At 42.3% G+C, this 12867-nt stretch overlaps 1 long non-coding RNA gene across 1 annotated transcript; it reads left to right on the top strand.

Annotated features, from left to right (window-relative positions):
- Positions 1 to 507: 507 nt before the first annotated feature.
- Positions 508 to 12298, top strand: LOC121396182. Its single transcript, XR_005962872.1, has 3 exons — positions 508 to 536; positions 8218 to 8337; positions 11814 to 12298. It is a non-coding gene; the product is annotated as an uncharacterized LOC121396182 (long non-coding RNA).
- The last annotated feature ends 569 nt before the right edge of the window (positions 12299 to 12867 follow it).

Genomic DNA, 12867 nt, shown 5'->3' with positions numbered 1-12867 from the left:
TGAAGAAGTCAGTTGAACTGAAGAAGTTGCTCGGATGAGTAGTGAAACGTATTCATTGATTACTCAGCAAGTCAATAAATATACCATGACCTGGATGAATGAAAATCTTCATAGTTAACTGCCATGGTCACTTCAATATAATTCACAAAATAATTAATCTGCAAAATATTTCATTATGTGTGAGGCATGGGGAAATTTTCTCGATGAAAGAAAAATCAGAGGTTAATTTAACTTTCCAGACCTCCATAAAAAAAAACAATAAGAGACTCTTATTTAACAGTTTAGAAACTTTCAAAGCAGACCGTTACAAATAAAAAAAAATAAAATCCACAATTTCTACATCATACAGCACCACTTGTTTAAACCAGCACTTCCAACTTATGCTTTACAAATGACTCCCCTGCTTTCTAATCACTCCAGCCTTTTATAGGAGTCAGAACTCCCACCATGCACTGCAACATTCCCTTTAAATTCCAGGAAGTGCTTCTGGCCTGCCTCTTAAGAGGTGCAAACCACCACACCGGCCTGTATCACAGGTAAAACGTTTAACTTCAAAGCCGCATTTGCAATTACGCTGTATTTTAAAATCCTTCACAATAGAGCTAACACAAATGCATCACATTTCCTATGCATATTTGTACACTGTAGCATTTACCTTACACATTTAAATGTAACACACAATACCAGTAAGGTGTTTAACACAAGCTATGGTTAATTCCATGCATGGTTCACAGGTGCTGACAGATTTAGAGTAAAGAAAGGAAAGTGCATTAGGTGGCCAGCCTAATGGAGAAAAGGAAAAGTAACAGAAAGGAATACCATTCACCCAGCACAGGCCTGTCAGTCCATGTGAACACTTGCATTAAAACCAGTGTGACAGATTTTAGTACATATTATATACAATTTGAAGCAGTACCATTCACATCTCCACATTATGCTATTGTAGGGCCCTATAGGGATACAGGCCGTATAGAGTTAATCTTTTCACCATTTCCTTGGGTTATTGGGTAGAATCCCTGTTACAAAATAACCTTTACAGTGATAGGCTGAGAGATTTGATGACACTGCTCTGACTCACTCCTATATAGTGAGTGCAGGGAGTGGCCTCTTCCTCTTTTGCCTCTGGATGTGATTCCAGCTGGATGTGCTCAGGGGGACTGAGTGCAATAGGCCCAGAAGAAGTCATGTGTCCAAGTCGGGGACCAGGAAACCCTGTGAATAAGGAACAGATATACTAGGGCAGACTTGTCATAGTCTCTCTAGGAGAGAAAGGCAGAGAGGTGAGAGAGAAAGAGCAGCTGAAGCTCCAACAAGGATTTGCAGTAAGGGAGGAGCTTCCCAGAGGCTCTGTGTGTTGCCTCCAGTCAGGGACCTCAGTGAAGAGGGACTGTAGGGTACAAGCTGCTTCCTGACAACTTCCAGGAGGGAAAGGTTGTACTGCAATTGCCTGTGTATCTCTGTGTGAGCCTGTCTTGTTCTGTGTGACCTCTCAATATGCTGTTTTCCTCAAGCTCCTGCGTGACTACTGAAACCTGTGCTCATTTGCCCTTTTTGGCATAATAAACCGTTCCTGATTGTTAAGAACCTCCTGGCACCCAAGTTGTTTTTGTGTGCACAGTAGCCTGGGGGGGATGTAGTTGCACTACACCATAGAGGGAACACTTCCACTTAGCCAAGGCCCTGCCCTGGGTGTAAGTCGCGTGTAACCCATGCTCTAGTGTTCTAGCTGGTGAATTAACACCGAGTGGCCCAAATAGGTGTTACACTATGATGTCATCAGTTATGACCGATGCTTAGTGATGTCACTTGGGTATAATAAGGAAAAATGAACCTATTAAATTATGAGGATATTACCTAAAAATGTCATGACCTGTAAAAAAACAATGTCTGCAGCCTTGTGCCATTTCAATATCCCTATCATTTACAGTAGGGGGTAAATTATCCCTTATAATTCATGAGTGATACTCAGAGTTCCCTGTATAACTCAGCCTGCAGCCTTGTGCCTTTATATGGTCACAGAACAACCCCTCAGTGACTTCTAATATCCTTATCATTTACAGTAGGGGGTACATTATCCCTTATAATACATGAGAGATACTCAGAGTTCCCTGTATAACTCAGCCTGCAGCCTTGTGCCTTTATATGGTCACAGAACAACCCTCAGTGACTTTCTAATATCCTTATCATTTACAGTAGGGGGTACATTATCCCTTATAATACATGAGTGATACTCAGAGTTCCCTGTATAACTCAGCCTGCAGCCTTGTGCCTTTATATGGTCACAGAATAACCCCTCAGTGACTTCTAATATCCTTATCATTTACAGTAGGGGGTACATTATCCCTTATAATACATGAGTGATACTCAGAGTTCCCTGTATAACTCAGCCTGCAGCCTTGTGCCTTTATATGGTCACAGAACAACCCCTCAGTGACTTCTAATATCCTTATCATTTATATGTAAGAGGTACATTATCCCTCATATTAAACTGTAGAACTCCTCATTGACGTCTAATATCCTTGTACAATGGGGTTCATTATTCCCTATTTTTCTACATAGCATGCCGTGAAGACAAGGACCGCCTTTACTCGGAGAATTCTAGTTTGGAGTACAGTATTTGGAGTAACAAACCATCTTAAAGAACAATGGTTAATGGCGGCAGTAGATAAATGACAAGGATAAAGAAGTTCTTTAGGGCAAAATGAGAAGCTATGCAGATGTTCTAACAACCTCTCACTCCTACAACAGGCTGGTAACAATCTTCTACCTCTCTAACTCACATACCTCCCAAGATTTTGGAAATAAAAAGAGGGATAAAGTTGTAAGTAGTCAAACTTGCCGGCAGCTATTTTAAAACCAGTACCAAAGGATGAATAAAACAAGGAAAGATTTGTAATATTTAGTCGATTGACACAAGTACAAACGTGCTTGGAAATACTAATGGTTCTCACACAGAGGCAGAATAGACATTTTATGATGATGTGTAATATGTGAGGATGGTGTAATCACACAGGCTGTGTATCCCTCCTGGGGTCCTGCTTTGGTTTAGAGGACGTGTGGGGTCGCAGAGACATAAACTACATGGAGTAAAATCATCTGGCCAAGCTATGGGATGTGGGATGTCCCCGCAGCAATCACAGGCTGAGCAGTAAAAGCCATTTCTGATTATGAATAATGAAGGGACCCACTGCCGGGTGAATGATTTAGGGAGAGTGAACTCCGGTGAACATTTATGGAGAAGAAGAAGTGTATTCATATAAGCAATGGAACTCTACTACCTTGCTCTCTACACTGAGAGAATATAAATATAGAACCCTGGAACATAATAATATCTTGTAGGACATTTACTGTGCCGTTACCATTTCTACATCATTTCCATATCCACTTTAATGGAGTATATACACCCTTGACTTGCAGTAAAATACGTCATGTGTCCCAGCTTGCATTATATATATATATATATTATGGGATGCTAGTCTCTATAGGGCCTGTCCAAAAGGGCCCATGATTTCTGGGATAAAGACCCCAGTTCCAAAGGGTAAAGACATGAAAAACAAAAAAAGTTATTCCAAGACTTAATATAATATTAAAAATAAATATTCTTTATTACAGTGACAGTTGCCTCATACTCTATCTCATATATCGATACTGTATATATATGACATAGATATTCAAAAATGATCATCTAAAATGTTTTTTTGCAATGCAATCTAATCTCAGTCATAAAGCAGGACAGGACTGCTGCTTACAATGGGGATCAGATAGGATCTGTGCAGCCACTGGGACAGTATGCTCTGTTATACAGATAGCTAGAATCTCAGCTGCCATAAAGCAGGACAGGACTGCTGCTTACAATGGGGATCAGATAGGATCTGTGCAGCCACTGGGATAGAATGTTCTGTTATACAGATAGCTAGAATCTCAGCTGCCATAAAGCAGGGCAGGACTGTTGCTTACAATGGGGATCAGACAGGATCTGTGCTGCCACTGGGATAGAATGTTCTGTTATACAGATGGCTAGAATCCCAGCTGCCATAAAGCAGGACAGGACTGTTGCTTACAATGGGGATCAGATAGGATCTGTGCAGCCACTGGGACAGAATGTTCTGTTATACAGATAGCTAGAATCTCAGCTGCCATAAAGCAGGATAGGACTGCTGCTTACAATGGGGATCAGATAGGATCTGTGCAGCCACTGGGATAGAATGTTCTGTTATACAGATAGCTAGAATCTCAGCTGCCATAAAGCAGGGCAGGACTGCTGCTTACAATGGGGATCAGATAGGATCTGTGCAGCCACTGGGACAGAATGTTCTGTTATACAGATAGCTAGAATCTCAGCTGCCATAAAGCAGGACAGGACTGCTGCTTACAATGGGGATCAGATAGGATCTGTGCAGCCACTGGGATAGAATGTTCTGTTATACAGATAGCTAGAATCTCAGCTGCCATAAAGCAGGGCAGGACTGTTGCTTACAATGGGGATCAGACAGGATCTGTGCTGCCACTGGGATAGAATGTTCTGTTATACAGATAGCTAGAATCTCAGCTGCCATAAAGCAGGACAGGACTGCTGCTTACAATGGGGATCAGATAAGATCTGTGCAGCCACTGGGACAGAATGTTCTGTTATACAGATAGCTAGAATCTCAGCTGCCATAAAGCAGGACAGGACTGCTGCTTACAATGGGGATCAGATAGGATCTGTGCAGCCACTGGGACAGAATGTTCTGTTATACAGATGGCTAGAATCTCAGCTGCCATAAAGCAGGGCAGGACTGTTGCTTACAATGGGGATCAGACAGGATCTGTGCTGCCACTGGGATAGAATGTTCTGTTATACAGATGGCTAGAATCCCAGCTGCCATAAAGCAGGACAGGACTGTTGCTTACAATGGGGATCAGATAGGATCTGTGCAGCCACTGGGACAGAATGTTCTGTTATACAGATAGCTAGAATCTCAGCTGCCATAAAGCAGGATAGGACTGCTGCTTACAATGGGGATCAGATAGGATCTGTGCAGCCACTGGGATAGAATGTTCTGTTATACAGATAGCTAGAATCTCAGCTGCCATAAAGCAGGGCAGGACTGCTGCTTACAATGGGGATCAGATAGGATCTGTGCAGCCACTGGGACAGAATGTTCTGTTATACAGATAGCTAGAATCTCAGCTGCCATAAAGCAGAACAGGACTGCTGCTTACAATGGGGATCAGATAGGATCTGTGCAGCCACTGGGATAGAATGTTCTGTTATACAGATAGCTAGAATCTCAGCTGCCATAAAGCAGGGCAGGACTGTTGCTTACAATGGGGATCAGACAGGATCTGTGCTGCCACTGGGATAGAATGTTCTGTTATACAGATAGCTAGAATCTCAGCTGCCATAAAGCAGGACAGGACTGCTGCTTACAATGGGGATCAGATAAGATCTGTGCAGCCACTGGGACAGAATGTTCTGTTATACAGATAGCTAGAATCTCAGCTGCCATAAAGCAGGACAGGACTGCTGCTTACAATGGGGATCAGATAGGATCTGTGCAGCCACTGGGACAGAATGCTCTGTTATACAGATGGCTAGAATCCCAGCTGCCATAAAGCAGGACAGGACTGTTGCTTACAATGGGGATCAGATAGGATCTGTGCAGCCACTGGGACAGAATGTTCTGTTATACAGATGGCTAGAATCTCAGCTGCCATAAAGCAGGGCAGGACTGTTGCTTACAATGGGGATCAGACGGGATCTGTGCAGCCACTGGGATAGAATGTTCTGTTATACAGATAGCTAGAATCTCAGCTGCCATAAAGCAGGACAGGACTGCTGCTTACAATGGGGATCAGATAGGATCTGTGCAGCCACTGGGACAGAATGTTCTGTTATACAGATAGCTAGAATCTCAGCTGCCATAAAGCAGGACAGGACTGCTGCTTACAATGGGGATCAGATAGGATCTGTGCAGCCACTGGGATAGAATGTTCTGTTATACAGATAGCTAGAATCTCAGCCATAAAGCAGGACAGGACTGTTGCTTACAATGGGGATCAGATAGGATCTGTGCAGCCACTGGGACAGAATGTTCTGTTATACAGATAGCTAGAATCTCAGCTGCCATAAAGCAGGATAGGACTGCTGCTTACAATGGGGATCAGATAGGATCTGTGCAGCCACTGGGACAGAATGTTCTGTTATACAGATAGCTAGAATCTCAGCTGCCATAAAGCAGGGCAGGACTGCTGCTTACAATGGGGATCAGATAGGATCTGTGCAGCCACTGGGACAGAATGTTCTGTTATACAGATAGCTAGAATCTCAGCTGCCATAAAGCAGGACAGGACTGCTGCTTACAATGGGGATCAGATAGGATCTGTGCAGCCACTGGGATAGAATGTTCTGTTATACAGATAGCTAGAATCTCAGCTGCCATAAAGCAGGGCAGGACTGTTGCTTACAATGGGGATCAGACAGGATCTGTGCTGCCACTGGGATAGAATGTTCTGTTATACAGATAGCTAGAATCTCAGCTGCCATAAAGCAGGGCAGGACTGCTGCTTACAATGGGGATCAGATAGGATCTGTGCAGCCACTGGGACAGAATGTTCTGTTATACAGATAGCTAGAATCTCAGCTGCCATAAAGCAGGACAGGACTGCTGCTTACAATGGGGATCAGATAGGATCTGTGCAGCCACTGGGACAGAATGCTCTGTTATACAAATAGCTAGAATCCCAGCTGCCATAAAGCAGGACAGGACTGTTGCTTACAATGGGGATCAGATAGGATCTGTGCAGCCACTGGGACAGAATGTTCTGTTATACAGATAGCTAGAATCTCAGCTGCCATAAAGCAGGACAGGACTGCTGCTTACAATGGGGATCAGATAGGATCTGTGCAGCCACTGGGACAGAATGCTCTGTTATACAGATAGCTAGAATCTCAGCTGCCATAAAGCAGGACAGGACTGCTGCTTACAATGGGGATCAGATAGGATCTGTGCAGCCACTGGGATAGAATGTTCTGTTATACAGATAGCTAGAATCTCAGCTGCCATAAAGCAGGGCAGGACTGTTGCTTACAATGGGGATCAGACAGGATCTGTGCTGCCACTGGGATAGAATGTTCTGTTATACAGATAGCTAGAATCTCAGCTGCTATAAAGCAGGGCAGGACTGCTGCTTACAATGGGGATCAGATAGGATCTGTGCAGCCACTGGGATAGAATGTTCTGTTATACAGATAGCTAGAATCTCAGCTGCTATAAAGCAGGGCAGGACTGCTGCTTACAATGGGGATCAGATAGGATCTGTGCAGCCACTGGGACAGAATGTTCTGTTATACAGATAGCTAGAATCTCAGCTGCCATAAAGCAGGACAGGACTGCTGCTTACAATGGGGATCAGATAGGATCTGTGCAGCCACTGGGACAGAATGCTCTGTTATACAAATAGCTAGAATCCCAGCTGCCATAAAGCAGGACAGGACTGTTGCTTACAATGGGGATCAGATAGGATCTGTGCAGCCACTGGGACAGAATGTTCTGTTATACAGATAGCTAGAATCTCAGCTGCCATAAAGCAGGACAGGACTGCTGCTTACAATGGGGATCAGATAGGATCTGTGCAGCCACTGGGACAGAATGTTCTGTTATACAGATAGCTAGAATCTCAGCTGCCATAAAGCAGGACAGGACTGCTGCTTACAATGGGGATCAGATAGGATCTGTGCAGCCACTGGGACAGAATGTTCTGTTATACAGATAGCTAGAATCTCAGCTGCCATAAAGCAGGACAGGACTGCTGCTTACAATGGGGATCAGATAGGATCTGTGCAGCCACTGGGACAGAATGCCTACTTGGTTTTGGTTCCTCCTACCTTTTCCCTTTGATACCAGTCAACTGGGCAGTTTTTCTAACTGGTGATTTGGCCGCCATTTTGCAGGCCCATAAAACCCCTGTGTAGAACATACTGTTCCTTCCCTCTACCTGATGCATCACAATATACTGTGGTGCCTATTATTTCCGATGTAGAAATTACACTGGCAGGGATAACATTTCATCTGGGGCCAATATGACCTCTAGCTGTGTTTTCTGTTTCTGTTTTTTTGACTTGTAAACGATGGAGGGGGAATCTAATGCTGATACCAGGTTTCCATGGGAGGGTTTATCTCTGCCAGAACATTGCACATCCACAAGCATTTATTGTATATTTTTGCACAGCAGATCTTACTGAAAATCCTGTGTATCCCGGTGTTGTCAGGAGGAAACAGACAGAAAGATAAAGAGAATTTGGATGGAAGGTTGTTGTCAAGCCTGGGAACACAGGTGCAGCAGTGCCAATGGGTGAGATTATTTAGTAATGAAGAATAAATAAAGCCTTTCAGATATAAAGAATAGATGCCGTTCCACATTGCCGCTCACTTATTAACCATGATGGGAAAGAGCAGGAATTTGTTATCACAAAATGTGCAAATCTTTTTTAGCCAGGTCTGTAGACCCAAACAGACAGCTCCATTTCTCATATTGTTGGACTACAACTCACCATAGCTCCTGAAATCTGAAGGCTGGGACTTGCCTGAATAATATTCTGGATACAAATTGTAACATAATTGTAATAATTGTTGGATATTCTTTTATATGTGTTAAGTATTAACAGCTGCCCCATAGCTGTTGCTGAACTACAACGAAAATAAAAGCCCAAAGTTGTGCCTTTAATTTCTTTTTGCATGTACCATATGCTCAATGATGTTATTGGGGGATGTTTACAAACAACCCAGCAGCCCAGAAGGTATATGAGGTGGAAGACTAGGGGTTATAACTTAGAATACATAGAGTTACTGTATAAAGGAATCAGTTCAACACATTAAGGTGAATTAATTATGATTAAATCACCCTTAAATTCAACCAATAATAGTCTCAGAAATAACACTGGGGGGCACCTTGGCATGACCCATGTTATCCAGAAGTACAGAAAGGGAATACTCCGGCAATGGCAAAGGAAAGACGATATAAGGGGCCTTGTGGCTTTTTAGGGCTATTTAGCCTCTTTTAACTGTTAGGGCAAGTTAAATTACAAGGCCACAGCTCTGGTTACCGTATATACTCGAGTATAAGCCGTCCCGAGTATAAGCCGAGGTACCTAATTTTACCTCCAAAAACTGGGAAAGCTTATTGACTCGAGTATAAGCCTAGGGTGAGAAATGCAGCAGCTTCTGGTAAGTTTCAATAAAAAAATTGAGGGTTTCTGCTCCCATTGGAGGTGCCGGCATCTCATTCTTGGACGCCGGCGACTATTCTTGGACGTTGTCGACTATTCTTAGACGCCGGCAACCGTTTTTGCGCTTGACCAGAGTATAAGCCGAGGTAGAGTTTTTCAGCATATTTTGGGGGCTAAAAACTCGGCTTATACTCGAGTATATACGGTACCCTGTCCTGCCTTTACTTTGTGGTGTCCCAGGCCTTAAAAAAAAATAGGCAGTTAGATTTCCATGAACTTTATCTATGGATTGTGACCGGATGACTTTTTAACCCATACGGAATTTTTGGTCAATTTTTAATTATTCCTTTTTAACTAGTTAATTAATTACTAAGTCTAATTTTTTAGCCTATTTATTGCATTGCACTTTACTGGTGGAACTTAATTGCAATATAAATTTGCCAATTCTATTTGATTAATAAATTAATTAATGAATGCATTTATTTATTAAGGGGTGTTATTGGAATCTACTGGTGGTTTAATATACCCTTTGGATTCAGGAATAATCAATTATTTTTATCATCAGTCTTCGGGCTGATTGATTTCACTTTATTTATTTGCACCAGCACTTTACTTAAGTTATTAGACAGCGCCTTCTTTTTAATTATTATTATCATTAATTACCTCGGTCCTGCAATTTAAGGTTTGAGTTTACTTGGTATAGATACAGTATTAACTATTTGGTGGGGTTTCTTTTTCTTAAAAATAATGTTAATTTGTTACCTCATCTGACCTTGTCAGACCTCTACCTATAGTTTAGGTTAAATAAGGATCAAATACATATATATACACACAGGGATACCAATCAGTGTTTCTTCCTTTGCTTCAGAAACTCTAATATAGTTTATATAAACAAGCTGCTGTGTAGCCATGGGGGCAGCCGTTCAAGCACAGGATACACAGTAGATAACAGATAAGTACTACTATAGTTTATATAAACAAGCTGCTGTGTAGCCATGGGGGCAGCCGTTCAAGCACAGGATACACAGTAGATAACAGATAAGTACTACTATAGTTTATATAAACAAGCTGCTGTGTAGCCATGGGGGCAGCCATTCAAGCACAGGATACACAGTAGATAACAGATAAGTACTACTATAGTTTTTTTAAACAAACTGCTGTGTAGCCATGGGGGCAGCCATTCAAGCACAGGATACACAGTAGATAACAGATAAGTACTACTATAGTTTATATAAACAAGCTGCTGTGTAGCCATGGGGGCAGCCATTCAAGCACAGGATATACATTAGATAACAGATAAGTACTACTATAGTTTATATAAACAAGCTGCAGTGTAGCCATGGGGGCAGCCATTCAAGCGCAGGATACACAGTAGATAACAGATAAGTACTACTATAGTTTATATAAACAAGCTGCTGTGTAGCCATGGGGGCAGCCATTCAAGCACAGGATACACAGTAGATAACAGATAAGTACTACTATAATTTATATAAACAAGCTCTTGTGTAGCCATGGGGGCAGCCATTCAAGCACAGGATACACAGTAGATAACAGATAAGTACTACTATAGTTTATATAAACAAGCTGCTCTGTAGCCATGGGGGCAGCCATTCAAGCACAGGATATACAGTAGATAACAGATAAGTACTACTATAGTTTATATAAACAAGCTGCTGTGTAGCCTTGGGGACAGCCATTCAAGCACAGGATACACAGTAGATAACAGATAAGTTCTGAAGAATCCCATTGTATACTACAGAGCTTATCTGTTATCTGTTGTGTATCTTGTGCCTTTTTTCCTTTTTCAGCTTAGATGGCTGCCCCCACGGCTACACTGCAGCTTGTTTATATAACTATAGCAGAGTTCCTGAAGGAAACACACCAGTTTTACCACTTGAGTGAGACGACCAGAACATAATATTTTCATTACTTTAATACACTTTCATTTTGCTGTTACTGCTCCTTTAACTGCAGGGAGCTCACCAGCAACTGGAGGGCAGCAGCTTGTTCCTGCCTGCTATAAATTTGCTTTCTCTGCCTTTAAATATATGCAAGGTTTAGGGATAAGGTGACATTAAATATATTTACATTACAATCTGCCCCAAAAGTCAGGATTCTGATTAATTTTGCAATTAGTTATAATATAAGGAATAATGTATCGACCCTACTGTAAAATACAAAGACACTACAAGTCATATAGGCTGAAGGCTGAGTATACAAGTCAGGGAACTGACAGTCTAGCCAAGAGATTTGCCCAAGTCAGTCCGAATTCCCAGCTGCCGCCACCCAACTTGTCAATCGCCCTCGTTTTCCGCCACAATAGGGAAATCAAGAATTTGTGACTTTTTGTGAATAATAAAATATTTGGACTTGGGAATATGCCATTTTAACTCCGGCTTGCAAAGAAAAATAGCAGATGAAATAGACCTTAATCAAATCCCTCCCTAAATGTGCTCTCAGTATTAGAGAGTGAGTGCATCACGACTGCTTTGAATCTCACGCTTACTCGAAGTATTGGCGGTTCTTCTATCCACACTGTGCAGATAATGATTTTTATTTCATCTCTTTAACTCTCTCCCTGATGATCTGCTCCCTATTACAGATGCCCCGTAGCAGCGGACTACAGCCAAATCTAATCATGTTCTCATCAGGTATTTTTTGGCGGCTGTTCAAGAACATTTCCGACTTGTCGTTCCGGTGCAGGCTGCGGGGGAACTTGTTCCAACAACACACATCAGCCGCACTTTATCTTCATCTGATGCTGCCTGAAGCTTTGCTGTCCTGCAATGTGCTGTGATAGCTGGGGATGTGCCACATAAATCTGCTGCTGCTGTTGTTGTTAGGGTTGCCTCTTGTCCTGCAAAAGTAATACCTTTATCTTTTATATATTTTACCTATAAATAACATTGGCATCAAGTGCTGTTTTTACTGGCTGTGCTTTTGCTGTAGTGCCTCTTTATTTAGATGTAAAGCAACACACGTCATACAGAAGAATACTGCTGTGTGCAGGGCCACCATTAAGAAATCACGGGACCCCGTACACCAACATTTTTCTGGGCCCCCTGGTCCCCGCCAACCCCAGCCCCACAGACATCAGCATTAAAAACAGTAAACCCCCCTCACACACAAGTTATAAAAAGCTATTGGTAATCAGGACCCCATTATAAGTTATTATTAGCAGGCCGGCTCCCACATAAATGTTTTTTTAAAAAAAACATTCGTGGTCAGGGCCCCCCTACAAGTTAAAAAAAAATATCATTGGTTAAATTTAAAAAATAAAATTGATGCCAGGGCCCCTATAAAAGTTTTTTTTTAAAAAAAAATGAGTGGCCAGGGGCCTATATAGCGTTAAAACAATACATTGGTGACCAGGCATTTAATGAATAAAAAAACACAATGGTGTTCAGTAGAACTTACCTGAGGCTCCTTTTGTGGCTTCGGGTCATTTCAGGGCTTAAGCTTTGGCTCCTTTCATGGCATCGGGTCTTTTGGTGGATGGAGGACTTTAAGTTCAGGTATTTTCGTGGCTTAGGGTCTTTTCACGGCTTTCAGCTCCATTTGTGGCTTCGGCTCTTCGGAGGTGCGGTGCTTTCAAGGGGGGCTCTGCTAATTCGAAAAGTGCAGCACAGCAGGGCCCCCCTTTAGGCCCGGTACAG

Source organism: Xenopus laevis, chromosome 7S (genome assembly GCF_017654675.1).
Source record: "Xenopus laevis strain J_2021 chromosome 7S, Xenopus_laevis_v10.1, whole genome shotgun sequence".
In the NCBI taxonomy this organism is placed as follows: Eukaryota; Metazoa; Chordata; class Amphibia; order Anura; family Pipidae; genus Xenopus; species Xenopus laevis.
This window is presented reverse-complemented; position numbering and strand designations above follow the sequence as displayed.